We start from the raw sequence: 15,248 nt of genomic DNA, 5'->3' as shown, positions 1-15,248 counted from the left end.
CTTTTTTCATCGACTCAGGAAGACATCAACTGAGTTCTCAATTTCTTAATTTCAACGCCAGGATAAGGATGCATAGGAACTATGTTACCAATGGAGAGCATGAGAAGTTGCCTCAGACAGTGGTAGGAACAATAACGCAATATTTTCCTCTTCGAGAAGTCTCGTTGTTCAGGTTCAATAATCCCAAAAGGCAGACCGATATTCCAAGCAGCATACGTTAATTCCTTTCGCAGAACCAAAGGCGGACGAGGGCGGTACGTGGGAGAGGGGGCACGGTTCCAAACAGTTACGTCACGGAGTCTCCGCTGCCTCTGTCAAAGCAACAGTGCAAGAAATTGTCTAAAAACAATACCAAATGCAGCACAGGGCTGACATGACAATAGACTTCATGCGTGTCTCTTCCAAATTCATCTGGTCACATGTTGTAGGCTATTGTCCAATTCAATGTGATGTAGCCTATGAAGTCAGTCCTGCAAGCCTTGTAGGAAAGTTTTTAGAACGATTAAACATTTTAGGCTTTATAACCTCTTCGGCCTACAGAAATTGAATTACTTACTGTTCATATCCTACAAAATGTATATTTTCAATAACAATCTAAAAAGATTAGCATAAAGATTTCGTAGGTCTGGGCCATAGAGCACTGGCTGAACGATTCAATGTGGTAATTTGAATATGCGTTTATAGAATCCCCTCGTTATGTTTGCTTTCCATAATTTGTATTCCCATAATTTTGCATATTCAGTAGGCTATTCAAAACACACTTTGTCATATGATATACTCGTTATACCTCCTATATTGCATGGCGAGACAGCATGCAAAGTCAAGCCAGGTCAGAAGCAAGAAACACACATTATCTATAGAGTAGGGTTCCCCGGCCAGAGGCCCGCGGATGGTTTTATTTGGCCCCCAAGTTTTCTGAGCAAAAAAAATGTTTGTTATTTTATTTTTGTAATTATTTTCGTTCCAAACATAAAATACTGTAAAATCACCAGGAAATGAGCTCAAGGGGATTTTGCTATAGGAAATCTGTTCCCAAGTATTTCCACGCATAAATAGGTCTATATGATCGCATCCCAATGTAATCAAAGTTTGAAATTATTCTATTTTTGTCAAATACTATAGCCTATCTGTTTGGGAATCTTTGCAGTGTACAAATAATGTATAACTATGTTCTGGCCCCCAGTGGTGTAAAGTACTTAAATAAAAATAATTTTAAGTACTACTTAAGTCGTTTTTTAGGGTATCTGTACTTTACTTTACTATATCTTTTGGCCAACTTTTACTTCAATACATTCCTAGAGAAAATGATGTACTTTTTACTCCATATATTTTCCCTGACATCCAAAAGTACTTGTTACATGTTGAATGCTTAGCAGGACAGGAAAATGGTCAAATTCCCACTATCAAAATAACATCCCTGGTCCTCCCTACTGCCTCTGATCTGGCGGACTCACTAAACACAAATGCTTCGTTTGTAAATTATGTCTAAGTGTTATCCATAAATGGTTATCCAAAAATGTAAAACCCAAGAAAATTGTGCTGTCTGGTTTGCTTAACATAAGGAATTTGAAATGATATATAGTTTTACTTTTGATACTTAAGTAGACCTATTTTAGCAATTACATTTACTTATGATACTTAAGTATATTTAAAACCAAATAGCCTACTTTTAGACTTTTACTTAAGTAGTGTTTTACTGGGTGACTTTCACTTTTACTTGAGTCATTTTCTATTAAGGTGTCTTTCATTTTACTCAAGTATGACAGTTGGGTACTTTTTCCACCATTGCTGGCCCCCGACCATCCGCTCAAGTAAAAATCGGCCCACGGATGAATGTAGTTGGGGACCCCTGCTATGGAGGCTATATATATAGGTCCATCATTCATTTTCTATTTTGTTGTTAGCTTGTCATTTCTGTTTTTCAGGCCTACTGTTTATATTCCTATTGTGTAGGCCTACTTATAACAGTGTAGCCTAATTAAAAATGCAATTAACTTTGTAATGTACTAAAACATTATTCAGATAAATATCATACTAGCATTTCCACACTCGCTTTTTTGTGTATTTGGATAAATATTCCTTTAAAATAAACTGGAAAATACTAATACAACTAATTTGCCACGATATCTTTTCTCATTAATATATATATGACGGATTCATAGGCTTATAGTATTGCGAAATAAGAAAGTGCTTATATGCTCAATATTTAATTAATACGTTAATTAGATATCTTTACAAATGGCATTGGCCTAATATTTGTAGTTTTTATATATTTTAATTATAAGTTCATATTTACTGTTGCCAAAATAATTCACATAGGCCTACCACTATTCGTGCAATTAATTGTCCAATAACAATCTATTGTTGCCTGAATTTATATCTCAAAATAAGTTTATTTAGCCTAAAAAAAATTATTGAATCTGTCAGAGAAATCTAAATATGAGTGCTTTGAATGGTTGTCCCATTTAAACAGAAATTCCAACTTTAACGGCCATCCTACTGGGAAAAAAACTAGAATCAACGATGTTTCCACTTCATGTCAACCCCCAAAATCAATGTGATTACTTTGAATCAACATGGAAAACTGGTTGGATTTGACAAAAGTAACAGACATAAGTGCATTTCTTCTTTTTTTCACCCAACCTTTAACCTAATCCAATGACATGGAGAATTTATTTGTTGACTTCACGTTGAATTAACGTTAGTTGACAACTCAACCAAATGTACATCCAAACTAGACATTGAACTGATTTCTGTGACCAGTGGGATGTTGCCAGTATAATTTGTGAATGTCTGAATGTAAACAAACCAAGATTATGTTTAAGGATCATCACATAATTCTAAAGCATGCAAGTTCTATTGATGTCTGTATGGTAAAATGTTCTAGCTTGATGTCAAATAGAACATGCATTTGGCTAACTTGCATCTATGCTCATAAAATCACCCCAAAAGTTTGACAAAAAGTTTCTTGGCAGAAGTTACTGCAACCAGGTAAGGTTATGAAAATTAAGGAAGAAGTGAAAGCAACTGTGGTAAGCTAATATAAAATACCTACAAATTCATTTATTTAAAATATCTGTGCATCCATTCAGCAAACAAATAATCTTTCATACTGAATTTGGATTTAAGAGCAATTTCATCTGAGCAATGTTGTTATTTGCCCAATTATGTCTACTCTAGCAATTAAGTCAATTTTACACAACTACTGTTTACCTGTGTATTTCAATGTAATTAACAATTAGAGACCTCTCCGTGACTTGACACAAAATGGACCCAGGCAGCATACACTCATGGTCTGTTTCAAGAGCAGAAACAAATCTTTGATAGCAATGTGCCAGCTTCAATAAAAATGCATAATATGTTTTTCATACCTGGCACACTACTGTAGCGCTCACAGGAAATAGCTGAGTGGGAACTGGACGCAGTTCTGTTGCAGGGACTGTGTGTGTGTCCGTGCGTGCATGCGTGTGTGTGTGCATGTGTTTAGTTTAGTTTATAAGGATCCCCCTTAGCTTCTGCTCATGCAGCAGCTACTCTTCCTGGGGTCTACGTGTGGACGTTCATGTGTGTGTGTGTGTGTGTGTGTGGATGGATATCCCTGTGACGTCTTGGTTAGACCATGGGTACCCACCCAATCGATCTCTGTTCTCTCAAACTGACAGCAGCAGGGTTCGAACAGGACATCACCTGTCCCATGTGCAATGAACTAACCTTCAGGGAAACTCAAAACACAAAATTAAATATAAAATAATACGTTGCTGTAATATTTGTTATAGGCTAGTCCTAGTCATCCTTGACTATTTTCCCATGTAAACAACCAAACACAAGGCTAACCACCCTTACAGGTCCAATGCACATAGAAGAGTCCTCAACACCTCTCATCTTTTCACTAACCTAACATTTAGCTCGGTTAACACATTATTATCACACAAATGGCACTATATCATATGAGACGGATAATTGCTCCTTGAAAAAAAAACATGGGAGTCATTCATCCATTCAGTCCTTCACAGTGTGAATGGCAGCCTTTTAAAAAGGGCCTAATCAGCTCATTTATTTATGTTGTAGTGTTGGCTGTGATACTCAGGCTATCACTTTCTGCCTGGCTGTCACCGCTGATGGATTAACAGAGCGCTGGGACGATATGGAAAATCCTGCTGGAGGAGGAACTTGAAGGAGACACTAAAGGCCAATGCTTGTGGTTTCCCCCATCTGCCCGCCCACTTGTCTCACCCTCCCCATCTTAGACATCCTTCTATGTTCCTGGACTGGCCTATATGGATCTCTTGGATTCTAGAATAGCAGTGAATGAATGGAAGACATAGTAGTGCTTTATTACCTGGAGGGTACATGTTGGATAGTTTGAGTGTTGCCATGCAGAGGATGGTAAGTGACTGATGAAATGGCCCACTGATGAGAGTTGTGTCAGAGATAAAATATGAACTCACCCTACATGTTGTTCTAGGAAGCTAAATTTGTATAAAAGCCTAAGTAGGTGTGTTCTCTTGTGCGTGTGCTTGCGAGTGTGTAAGAGAGAGAGAGAGAGTGACAGAGGAAGGTTGAAGAGTGCTGGAGGGTGAAAAGGAGCAGAGGCGGTGAGTAGGTTAACCCCTTATTAACCTCTGTTTGGGGAATTTACACACTAATTTAACTTTCACACTTCCAGGTGTTCTGCTCCCGCCCAGGTCATTGTGTTCCCAGCAGCCTCTGGGCTTAGCCTCACCTCACACAGAGAGAGCAACCTGATATCAAACGACATTCACCAATATAGCCAATATGCACCACGGTAATGCTTATTGTTCTAGATGAAGGAGAGAGAAATTCCATGTTACATAGATGTGGGTTGTGCTCACTCCTATTCCATACTACGTTATTTTAATTACAGGCAATAATGGCAAGAGGAAGAATATATTTGGGACAACAGCAATACTATTACGTTCTAATGATGTGACTTACTGTAGTAGCAGAATATTACAAAGATGTAGATTGCAATATTTGGAGCAGTTCAATAAACTGAAACATGTGGAGAAATGCCCATGGAAATGTATAGGCCTATGTAATTTGCCATTATTTAATACCATATCACTTTTATAAAAGGGAGAATTGTTTTGGATTCTACCACTCACGAGAGGATTTCTGTCAATGTTTATCTCATTGACATTCAGATGAATCGAAGTGGAACATATTTGCTTGTTATTTAATTTAGGCTGGTGTGGAATAACATGAAAAATAGATTATGAAAATATGTAGTGCATGAAAATAAACAGTAGAGGTAGGATGAGTGACGAGGATCCAAACTGCGGCTAAATGCTAAATGGTATTGGTATGTATTTTGCTTTCCTACATTCAGTCCTCTCTCAGATTGCTTTTAGTCTGCATACACTCACCGATGCAGAAAGGTTGGTATTCAGCTATAAGTGAAGTAAAATCTAATTCTGGCGAGAGAGGAACATGCTCTCTCAAGGTTTGTTTCATACACCATTGAGTTCTGGGCATAGTCTCTCCTGCAGGAAGCTGTTGCTGCCGTTGGTTGTAGGAACTAAGGTACTTTTGGAGTTTAACTACAAACGACAAACATTTTAACAGTTCTGCATGAGCATTTAGTTTCACTGAAGAGGGTGTTGGAGGGCAAAATTGAATAGGAAAATGTGTTATTCCCAGCATTTAAATTAGATAGCTGTACAAGTTTGACTCTGAGTGCAGAAATTGTTGTATTGAAACTTTATAGTGTGGATATACACAGTGGTGTAAAGGACTTAAGTAAAAATACTCTAAAGTACTACATAATGGTTTTTTTGGTGTATCTTTACTATTTACATTTTGATTACTTTTCCTTCACTACTGTACATTCCTAATGAAAATAATGTCGTTTTTACTCCATGTATTTTCCCTGACACCCAAAAGCAGGACAGGAAAATGGTCCAATTCACTCACTTATCCCTACTGCCTCTGATCTGGCGGACTCACTAAACACACGTTTGTACATGATGTCTGAGTGTTGGAGTGTGCCACTGGCTATCCGTAAATTAAAAGACAATGGTGCCGTCTGATTTGCTTAAAAGAAGGAATTTGAAATGATTTACTTTTGATACTTGAATATATTTGAGCAATTACATTTACTTTTGATACTTAAGTATATTTACAACCAAATACTTTTTGACTTTTAGTATTTTACGAGGCAACTTTCACTTTTACTTGAGTTATTCTCTATTAAGGTATCTTAACACACCTACTCATTCAAGGGTTTTTCTTTATTTGGACTATTTTCTAAATGATGATAGTGAAGACATCTAAACTATGAAATAACACACATGGAGTCATGTCGTAACCACAAAAGTGTTAACAAACCAAAATATATTTTATATTTGAGATTCTTCAAAGTACCCACCCTTTGCCTTGATGACAGCTTTGCACACTCTTGGTATTCTCTCAACCAGCTTCATGAGGAATGCTTTTCCAACAGTCTTGAAGGAGTTCCCACATATGCTGAGCACTTGTTGGGTGCTTTTCCTTCACTCTGCGGTCCAACTCATCCCAAAACATCTCAATTGGGTTGAGGTCGGGTGATTGTGAAGGCCAGGTCATCTGATGTGTCCAAACTTTTGACTGGTACTGTATATAAATAAATAAATAAATAAATACATAAAATATATATATATATATATATATAACTAGGTTTGATGCCAAAATTAACATCTCCCCCCAACACTTGATTTTCTGTTATTCTTTCGTGCAATAACAGAGCATGTGCACCCGATTGATCCATAGGGGCAATGGGAGCCAAGAACAGTTATAATTTCACTCTACAGTGCACTGTTGTGGTTTCTGAAGGGACTTGTTTTAGAATGATGGAGAAATAGACTAGATACGCCAAGACATTCTGGGTATGGCCTACTTTAGTTTGTGGTGCAGCAGAGAATAGCTTTGTCAATTGGTTATAAGCAAATTCCATGTTCATTTTAGAAATTCAAGTCAAACTAACTAACTTTGCTATGGAATTCTGTGTGACTTAATGGGCATATGGCCGGAAGGTTAGTGGGGTTCATAATAATGTTGATGGTGATAATGATGGTTCATTGGTTGTAGCACAGAAAGCTGGAGAGGGGGAGAGATCAGAGAAGGAGAGTAGTACAATGTTTGATAGATGTTGAGGGTTGTCAGGCCAGACACACACACACACACACACACATACATAAGCGCCTCTAGTGTTTTGGGGGCCCACCTCATGGCCGGAAAGAAAAATTGGCAGCTTTAAAGTTAATGTCCTGCAATTGTACACATTTTGCAAAGGGGCAGAGATTACATTTTGCAGTTTTAAAACAAATTACATGTGATTCAACTCATTTTGTCATGGGATGGAGAGAAGATGTTGCTATTTTAAAGCTAAATCCCTGCATTTCTACCCATTTTGCCATGATTTATGTCATGTTCATATGATATCTGAGTGAGAGTGACTAACAAAATCAATGGGAGCCTTCTGGAGGTCAGGGCCCCTGGGCATGTGCCTTGCGTGCCCGGTTAGTAATTTGGCCATGATTACTACAAGGTTTAGATAGCTGGGGCCCTATGCGCAGCACATAGTCTGTGTATAGGCAGAGGCTCTTCTGTAAACACACACACTCAGTCTCTCAATCTTTCTTTTTCTCATACATTAAGAAAGTCTAGATGTAGACCGACACTGCTGTCGAGCTGTAGATCTAGCTGTAAAGTTATGGGAGTGGTTTGGAGTGGTAATAGGAATGTTTTTGGGTGGTTGTGGGAGTTGACTTGACGTATCGTCCCCTCACTGTCCAGCTGGTGATGGGACACAGAAAAGTAAAACGATATCAGGTACTCTGGCCAATATAAATAATAAAGCACAGCCTGTAAACATAGGCGTGCCACTAATTATGAAAACAGACATAGGCCTATTGCTGGATAACTGATGTGATATTCCTACACAATATCTTGTGAGACACTTTTACATAGCAGTTCAGCCATAACTCATTCTTTGCTCTCAAGTACTTGAATAATTTGCCATCACAAACATCTCATAAATGCTTGTCTGAGGATAGGTCAACCAAATAAATCAAGAACTTGTCATTGCAAAAAAGACAGATGTCTGAAGAACTGCTAGTTTGTAGCATGGAATTGTACTCTATTGTAATTTGTAAGAGTTAGTATTCTGAAGATGTTGAGTGTGTTTGTTTATTTAGTCCCGTTGCTTCCTATGGGGTGACACAATTCAGTCCAATTGTTTAAAAAGTGTCTAATTGTTCTAACATTAAGAGTTGGACTGGTTTAGAGGCAGAACAGCAGGCAGATAAACTCTTTCTCCTACAGTAGCAACCTCTTATCTATGTTTCCCTCTTAAAAAAACAGAGATCTATCAAAAATACAAGGCCTGAAAGGCCCTTGAAAAAACAATTCAACAAATTTGCTGTATTATTGGTCTCCAGTCTCTTCCATTGAAGATATTTAGTACTCAAATCATTCTGATGGCAAGAGCAGGAAGTGAAAATAATGCTGACTACCTGGGGAGTGTATGTGTTCTCCACCATGATGCAAAGACCCCAAAGTAGCAGGCTGCACTAATTGACCCATCGACAGACACATTGACTCGTTTGTACCCACATGACTGGGAGGGGGCCTTTTTACCCAACCTCTGACAAACTGTTGAAAACTCACTTTCTGACAAAAAAAATATTTTTTAGGGCCCTTTAGGTAATGTTTTGTCCCTCTAGTCACACTTGTGGCATTTCTCAGTCACACATTATCAGCAAGACTGGAAATGGTTGCCTACATGTCAGATTTCCCCGAGGAAACGGCTTCACGGTCCTGTGAGAAAGAGAAGGCCTTCGTTCAATCACTCACTCCTGCTGTGTCGGACCCACCCCATTTATACTGTAAGGACCTACCGGCCTAATGGAAAAACAGAACACACCTTGAGCAGAGGATGAAATACAGGCAGTCTAATGACACACAGTTAGAAGGAAACACAATACTCTAACTTTCCTAAGCGGGATAACCTTTCTTAAGGGCTATTTCCCACTTTGGGGTACCAGCTGAAGACATAGCGACTCCTGGGTCCGAGAGTTGAGTTCATTTACTGAGTCCATTCATGCTGTAATGCAGCCCACAGGGTATGAGTGTCATTTAGCTTGTGTGAAGTCTTCAAAGAATCATGCGTATAGCTCTGGCAAGTCATGGATGTCAAAACACTTCCTGGTAATAGTGGGGAATGTTCCTCTATACTTGAACTTGACTGATTACACACTGGGCCATTCCTGTGGTTAAACACCAAGGAAATAGCCAGTGACAATACCAGAAAGTTAAGTCAATATTTGATTTGAAAGGTTGTAATAGTTTTCATAAAGTCTGCATCCTGCACCTGAAGAGAAACATTTTAAAGTAAAGAATGATGTTGGGTACGTTGTTCGTGTTCTGGGGATATTCACACGATTTGTATCTGCCCAATATGTCTTGTAAAGTTATGGTCATGGCATTTGATAAGGGTAACTGTTTATTGTGTGGCAAATGTATGATTAGAATTCAAGCATCCTCCTCTGCATCAATGGATGAGGATCCATGTGGATAAGGATCCCTGTAAATGAGGATCCATGTAAATGAGGATCCATGTGGATAAGGATCCATGTGGAATTAATTAATTAAAAGGGTAAGACATAACAAGACTGAATGGAGATATTTTTCAGTTCTAAAGGGAGCCAATGTCTCTCTACACACACACACACACACCCAGGGTAGTTTTATTAAAACCTTTAGAAAATGAGCCAAGCTTATGTAGACAGCACAGCTGCAGTCCTAGTTTGTAAGGGAGCTTCTTCTATAATAGAGCTCACAGCATATTATGGTGAACAGAGACACTAAGCTCTCCTGTAAACACCCGATATTGGACAAGCAATAATCACTTCTCACTGAAAGGTTCAATTTACCACAGTAATGCAAAGGCATTTAAGGCAAAGAGGGTATTCGGCTTTAATGAACTTCTCTCATTTTAAATTTAATTTCTAGGTAATATGAAATCGTGCACCGCATGACTTACACTTTTGCACATCAGTTGATTTAAAATTTTATGTGTCCATATATACATATATATACTCCTTAACTTAAACGGTGCTGAAATGTTGGGAATGCCTATTTTCGAGAAAATATATTTGCTGTAACATGCAGGGGTGTGATGATTGTTTGATTTAGTCTTTGTTATTTTATCTAATCAAGTGTCCTTGAACACCTGTATATGCACGAGTAGCCTAGTTCAGAGAGAGGTCAAGTTATCCAAGTTAACTGTAACCTTTTCCCCAGTGCGCAGTGTCGCTTTCCACCTTCTAGGCGAGACCTACATTGTGCAGTGATTCATCCATGCATTTTACAACAGTCATTGGGCTTGTTCGACATTGCAGCCGACAGTGCAGCCGACTGACTGGTCTACAAAGAACCTTGCATCCTAACTACTCATTATTATTTGCAGATCAGTCAGTCATTTTCCGATATGATGGGCCTGTAGCCTATAAAAAATACTTTAAGAAATGACTAGAGAAAAAAATATATAGTTTTATATTTCCCATCTAAACTATAAAAAAAGTCACAAATCCGATGCAGAATTAAACATTTTGCCTAAATGATGCCACTTTTTGGAGCGACTGGTGTTACACGAAGGAAAAATGTAACCTCACATGAACCAGGACTAAATGTGAATTTAAAGGTTACAAATAATGCATGCATTTATGCCTAGAATTTTTTGGGACATTACATAAATGCATGGTTTTTCTTGCGGGAAGAAACAGGCACGACTGGTAATGTGATACGAGAGGCAAGCATGCTGTAGAATACATTTTGTACATTCAAGTGTTTACATTGCGCGCGCGGGAGAACCTGAGAGAAAATATAGACCTAGTAAATTAATTAGCCTGCATGCTTCCTCACTTAAATTATTTATAAAATATGTGGGATAGTGTAATTATGAGGTCCAGTATTATTTTGCTTTTGGTGGTAGTCCTAATAGTCCTCATATACAAATATTTTTATGTAGGATAAATACATTGACTAAATTGTTAAACAACTTTAACAATGGCAATAATAAACAATGATAGTCATATAATAATATACAATGATGATGATGATTTAGACAAACCGTATTATAATTATGTTTTATAATTATTTTATAATACTAATGTAGCCCAATGCTTATGTAATAGTGCTGTTTTAGGCTACTGTAGGCTAATTAATATTCCACATTGTGTCTTTAACTTTTGATATACATTTTTATTGAGCCTAAAGTGAGACAACTTTCCGTTCCATCTCAACCTCTTGCCAACCCTGATACAAGTACTTATTCACATGACGCCTTTTCACATGCTCATGAATAAGGAAAGAAACATGATTTTATGGTGGGTAGGCTACCGATGGTTACTACTTTGGATATTTCTAAATCAATTATTGAACATGATCAGTGACTTACAACTTGAGCATTAGGCCACTGATATGTGACATTGTGGAAATATTTCTGGTGCTTTTAATTAAAGGTGCCCATTATAGTTTATTTTCATCAAATGTGCTATCGATTGTTAAACATTATGAATATGTATAATACGCACACACAAACACACTTCTTGACTTTAACTGAGTTTACACAGGGAGCCCAATTCTGATCTGATTGGCCAAAATAAAAAATATATCAGAATTGGGCTGCCTTTGTAAATATAGCCTTAGTGTTTCCTTACATGAGAACATTTGAAAAAGTACTTTAAACAAGGGTTCCCCCTAGTGGATACAACATTCAAAATAGTCTCTTATGAATTACATTTGACTGTATTTGGGCACATGTCTGCATTGTCAAGAAATCCAAAACATTTTTTACAGGGCCATTTTACTGTAGATCGACTGATCAAATGTCCGAATTGTGGTCTAGACATCTGATAATGATCCTCATTTAAAGCCAGAATCCTTCATTGAAACAATAACAAAGCAGTCAAATGTAACCACTCTCAAAATCATAGACAAGGCTATTGATGCAAGGAAAGACCATCCATGATATAAAAATAGCAGTTTACATTTTTTTTGAGACTGTACAGCATTTGATTATATTTACATTGTTCTCTAACATTGGAGTAAAACAAGCTTCAATTTCAGGTTCTGATAGGTTAAGACAGTTAAACTAAGCTCATGAGGCATTTATAAATGGTATTCTTCAACAATCAGTAAACATGTTGAGTAACGTGGGGTAACTCTCATCTCATATTGCTCAAATGAACCGCAAACCTGGTTTCAAAAACAGATGAAGCAACACCTCACTGCACAACACCTCTCCCCTATTTGACCTAGATAGTTTGTGTCTATGTATGGATATATAGGCTATGTGTGACATTTTTAAATTGATGTAGTTTTGTTCTTGCCTATTAATGTTCTGTATTACATCATGTTTTGTGTTTTGTGTGGACCCCAGGAAGAGTAACTGCTGCTTTTGCAACAGCTAATGGGGATACTAAGAAAATAAGAAAACACGAAAACTAGTTTCCCCTAAGAACAACGGCCATTTTCTGACACAAAAATGCAAAGTTAGGTCAAAATTAGTATGTGGATGATGGTCAGGCTTAGGCAAACAAACTATGAAGATTAATATGTTAAAATCCATTTTTCAATGTTTTTTGTAATTAACTCTTAAAAGTTAAAGTCTCTGTATCTTATTTTAATTAAATCAATCAAATATTGAAACAAAATAGCATTGCCCATCTCACTATTAATATCCTCACTATGATGAGGTTTTGATGTAAGGTCCATCTTTAAATTTTCATGCCAAATCATGTCCAAATCATCCTAAAGTATCTAAAAAATGACTGTGTAACTCAATGAAGTTACTTGTGGATGATTTGGACATGACTTGGACATTATTTGCAAAATTCTCATTTAGGTACCCCCAACACACTCACCTTCAATGTTACTGCTTTCCACAAACAAGTGGATTATTTATCTTTAGGCTCCCCTAATTGTATTTATGGTAAACCTCAGACCCTTTACTAATAGACTCGACATTCGGCTCAGGTGCATCCTGTTTCCATTGATCATCCTTGAGATCCTTCTACAACTTGATTTGAGTCTGCCTGTGGTAAATTAAATTGATTGGACATGATTTGGAAAGGTACACACCTGTCTATAAGGTCCCACAGTTGACAGTCCATATCAGTGCAAAAACCAAGCCATGAGGTTGAATAAATTGTCTGTAGAGCTCCGAGACAGGATTGTGTTGAGGTACAGATCTGGGGAAGGGTACCAAACAATTTCTGCAGCATTGAAGGTCACTAAAAACATAGTGGCCTCCATCATTCTGAAATGGAAGAAGTTTGGAACCACCAAGACTCTTGCTAGAGCTGGCCGCCAGGCCAAACTGAGCTATCGGGGGACAAGGGCCTTGGTCAGGGAGGTGATCAAGAACCCGATGGTCACTCTGACAGGGCTCCAGAGTTCCTCTGTGGAGGTAGGAGAACCTTCCAGAAGGACAACCATCTCAGAAGCACTCCACCAATCAGGCCTTTATGGTAGAGTGGCCACTCCTCAGTAAAAGGCACTTGGAGTTTTCCAAAAGGCACCTAAACACTCTCATGAGAAACAAGATTCTCTGGTCTGATCAAACCAAGATTGAACTCTTTGGCCTGAATGCCAAGTGTCACGTCTGGAGGAAACCTGGCACCATCCCTACAGTGAAGCATAGTGGTGGCAGCAACATGCTGTGGGGATGTTTTTCAGTGGCAGAGACTGGGAGACTAGTCAGGATCGAGGCAAAGTACAGAGAGATCCTTGATGAAAACCTGCACCAAAGCTCTCAGGACCTCAAACTAGGGTGAAGGTTCGCTTTCCAACAGGACAATGACCCTAAGCACACAGCCATGACAAAGCAGGAGTGGCTTCGGGACAAGTCTCTGAATTTCCTTGAGTGGCCCAGCCAGAGCCCAGATTTGAACCCGATCGAACATCTCTGGAGAGACCTGAAAATAGCTGTGCAGCAATGCTCCCCATCCAACCTGACAGAACTTGAGAGGATTTACAGAGAGGAATGGGAGAAACTCCCTAAATACAGGTGTGCCAAGCTTGTAGCGTTATACCAAAGAAGACTCGAGGCTGAAATTTCTGCCAAAGGTGCTTCAACAAAGTACTAAGTAAAGGGTATGAATACTTATGTAAATGTGATATTTCAGTATTTTATATTTAATAAATTGGCAAAAATGTCTAAAAACCTGTTTTTGCTTTGTCATTATGGGGTATTGTGTGTAGATTGATGAGAGGAAAAAATGATTGGATACATTTTATAATAAGACTGTAACGTAACAACATTTGGAAAAAGTCAAGGGCTCTGAATACTTTCCGAATGCACTGTTTAAATACATCTGTATATACTGTATACAGTACCAGTCAAAAGTTTGGACACACCTACAGTAGCTGTTCAAGGGTTTATCTTTATTTTTACTATTTTCTAAATTGTATGATGATAGTGAATACATCTAAACTATGAAATAACACATATGGAGTCATGTCGTAACCACAAAAATGTTAACAAATCAAAATATATTTGAGATTCTTCAAAGTACCCACCCTTTGCCTTGATGACAGCTTTGCACACTCTTGGCATTCTCTCAACCAGCTTCATGAGGAATGCTTTTCCAACAGTCTTGAAGGAGTTCCCACATATGCTGAACACTTGTTGGGTGCTTTTCCTTCACTCTGCGGTCCAACTCATTCCAAACCATCTTAATTGGGTTGACGTCGGGTGATTGTGGAGGCCAGGACATCTGATGCTGCACTCCATCACTTTCCTTCTCGGTCAAATAGCCCTTACGTAGTCTCGAGGTGTGTTTTGGGTCATTGTCCTGTTGAAAAAGAAATGATAGTCCCAGTAAGTGCAAAACAGATGGGATGGTGTATCGCTTCAGAATGCTGTGGTAACCATGCTGGTTAAGTGTGCCTTAAATTAGAAATAAATCACTGATAGTATCACCACCAAAGCACCCCCACCATCACACATCCTCTTCCATGCTTCACGGTGGGAACCACACATGGAGAGATCATCCATTCACCTATTCTGCATCTCACAAAGAAATGCCGGTTGGAACCAAAAATCTCAAATTTGTACTCATCAGACCGAAGGACAGTGTCCATTGCTAATGTCCATTGCTCGTGTTTCTTGGCCCAAGCAATTCTCTTCTTATTATTGGTGTCCTTCAGTAGTGGTTTCTTTGCAGCAATTCAACCATGAAGGC

Source organism: Oncorhynchus clarkii, chromosome 10 (genome assembly GCF_045791955.1).
Source record: "Oncorhynchus clarkii lewisi isolate Uvic-CL-2024 chromosome 10, UVic_Ocla_1.0, whole genome shotgun sequence".
In the NCBI taxonomy this organism is placed as follows: domain Eukaryota; kingdom Metazoa; phylum Chordata; class Actinopteri; order Salmoniformes; family Salmonidae; genus Oncorhynchus; species Oncorhynchus clarkii.
This window is presented reverse-complemented; position numbering follows the sequence as displayed.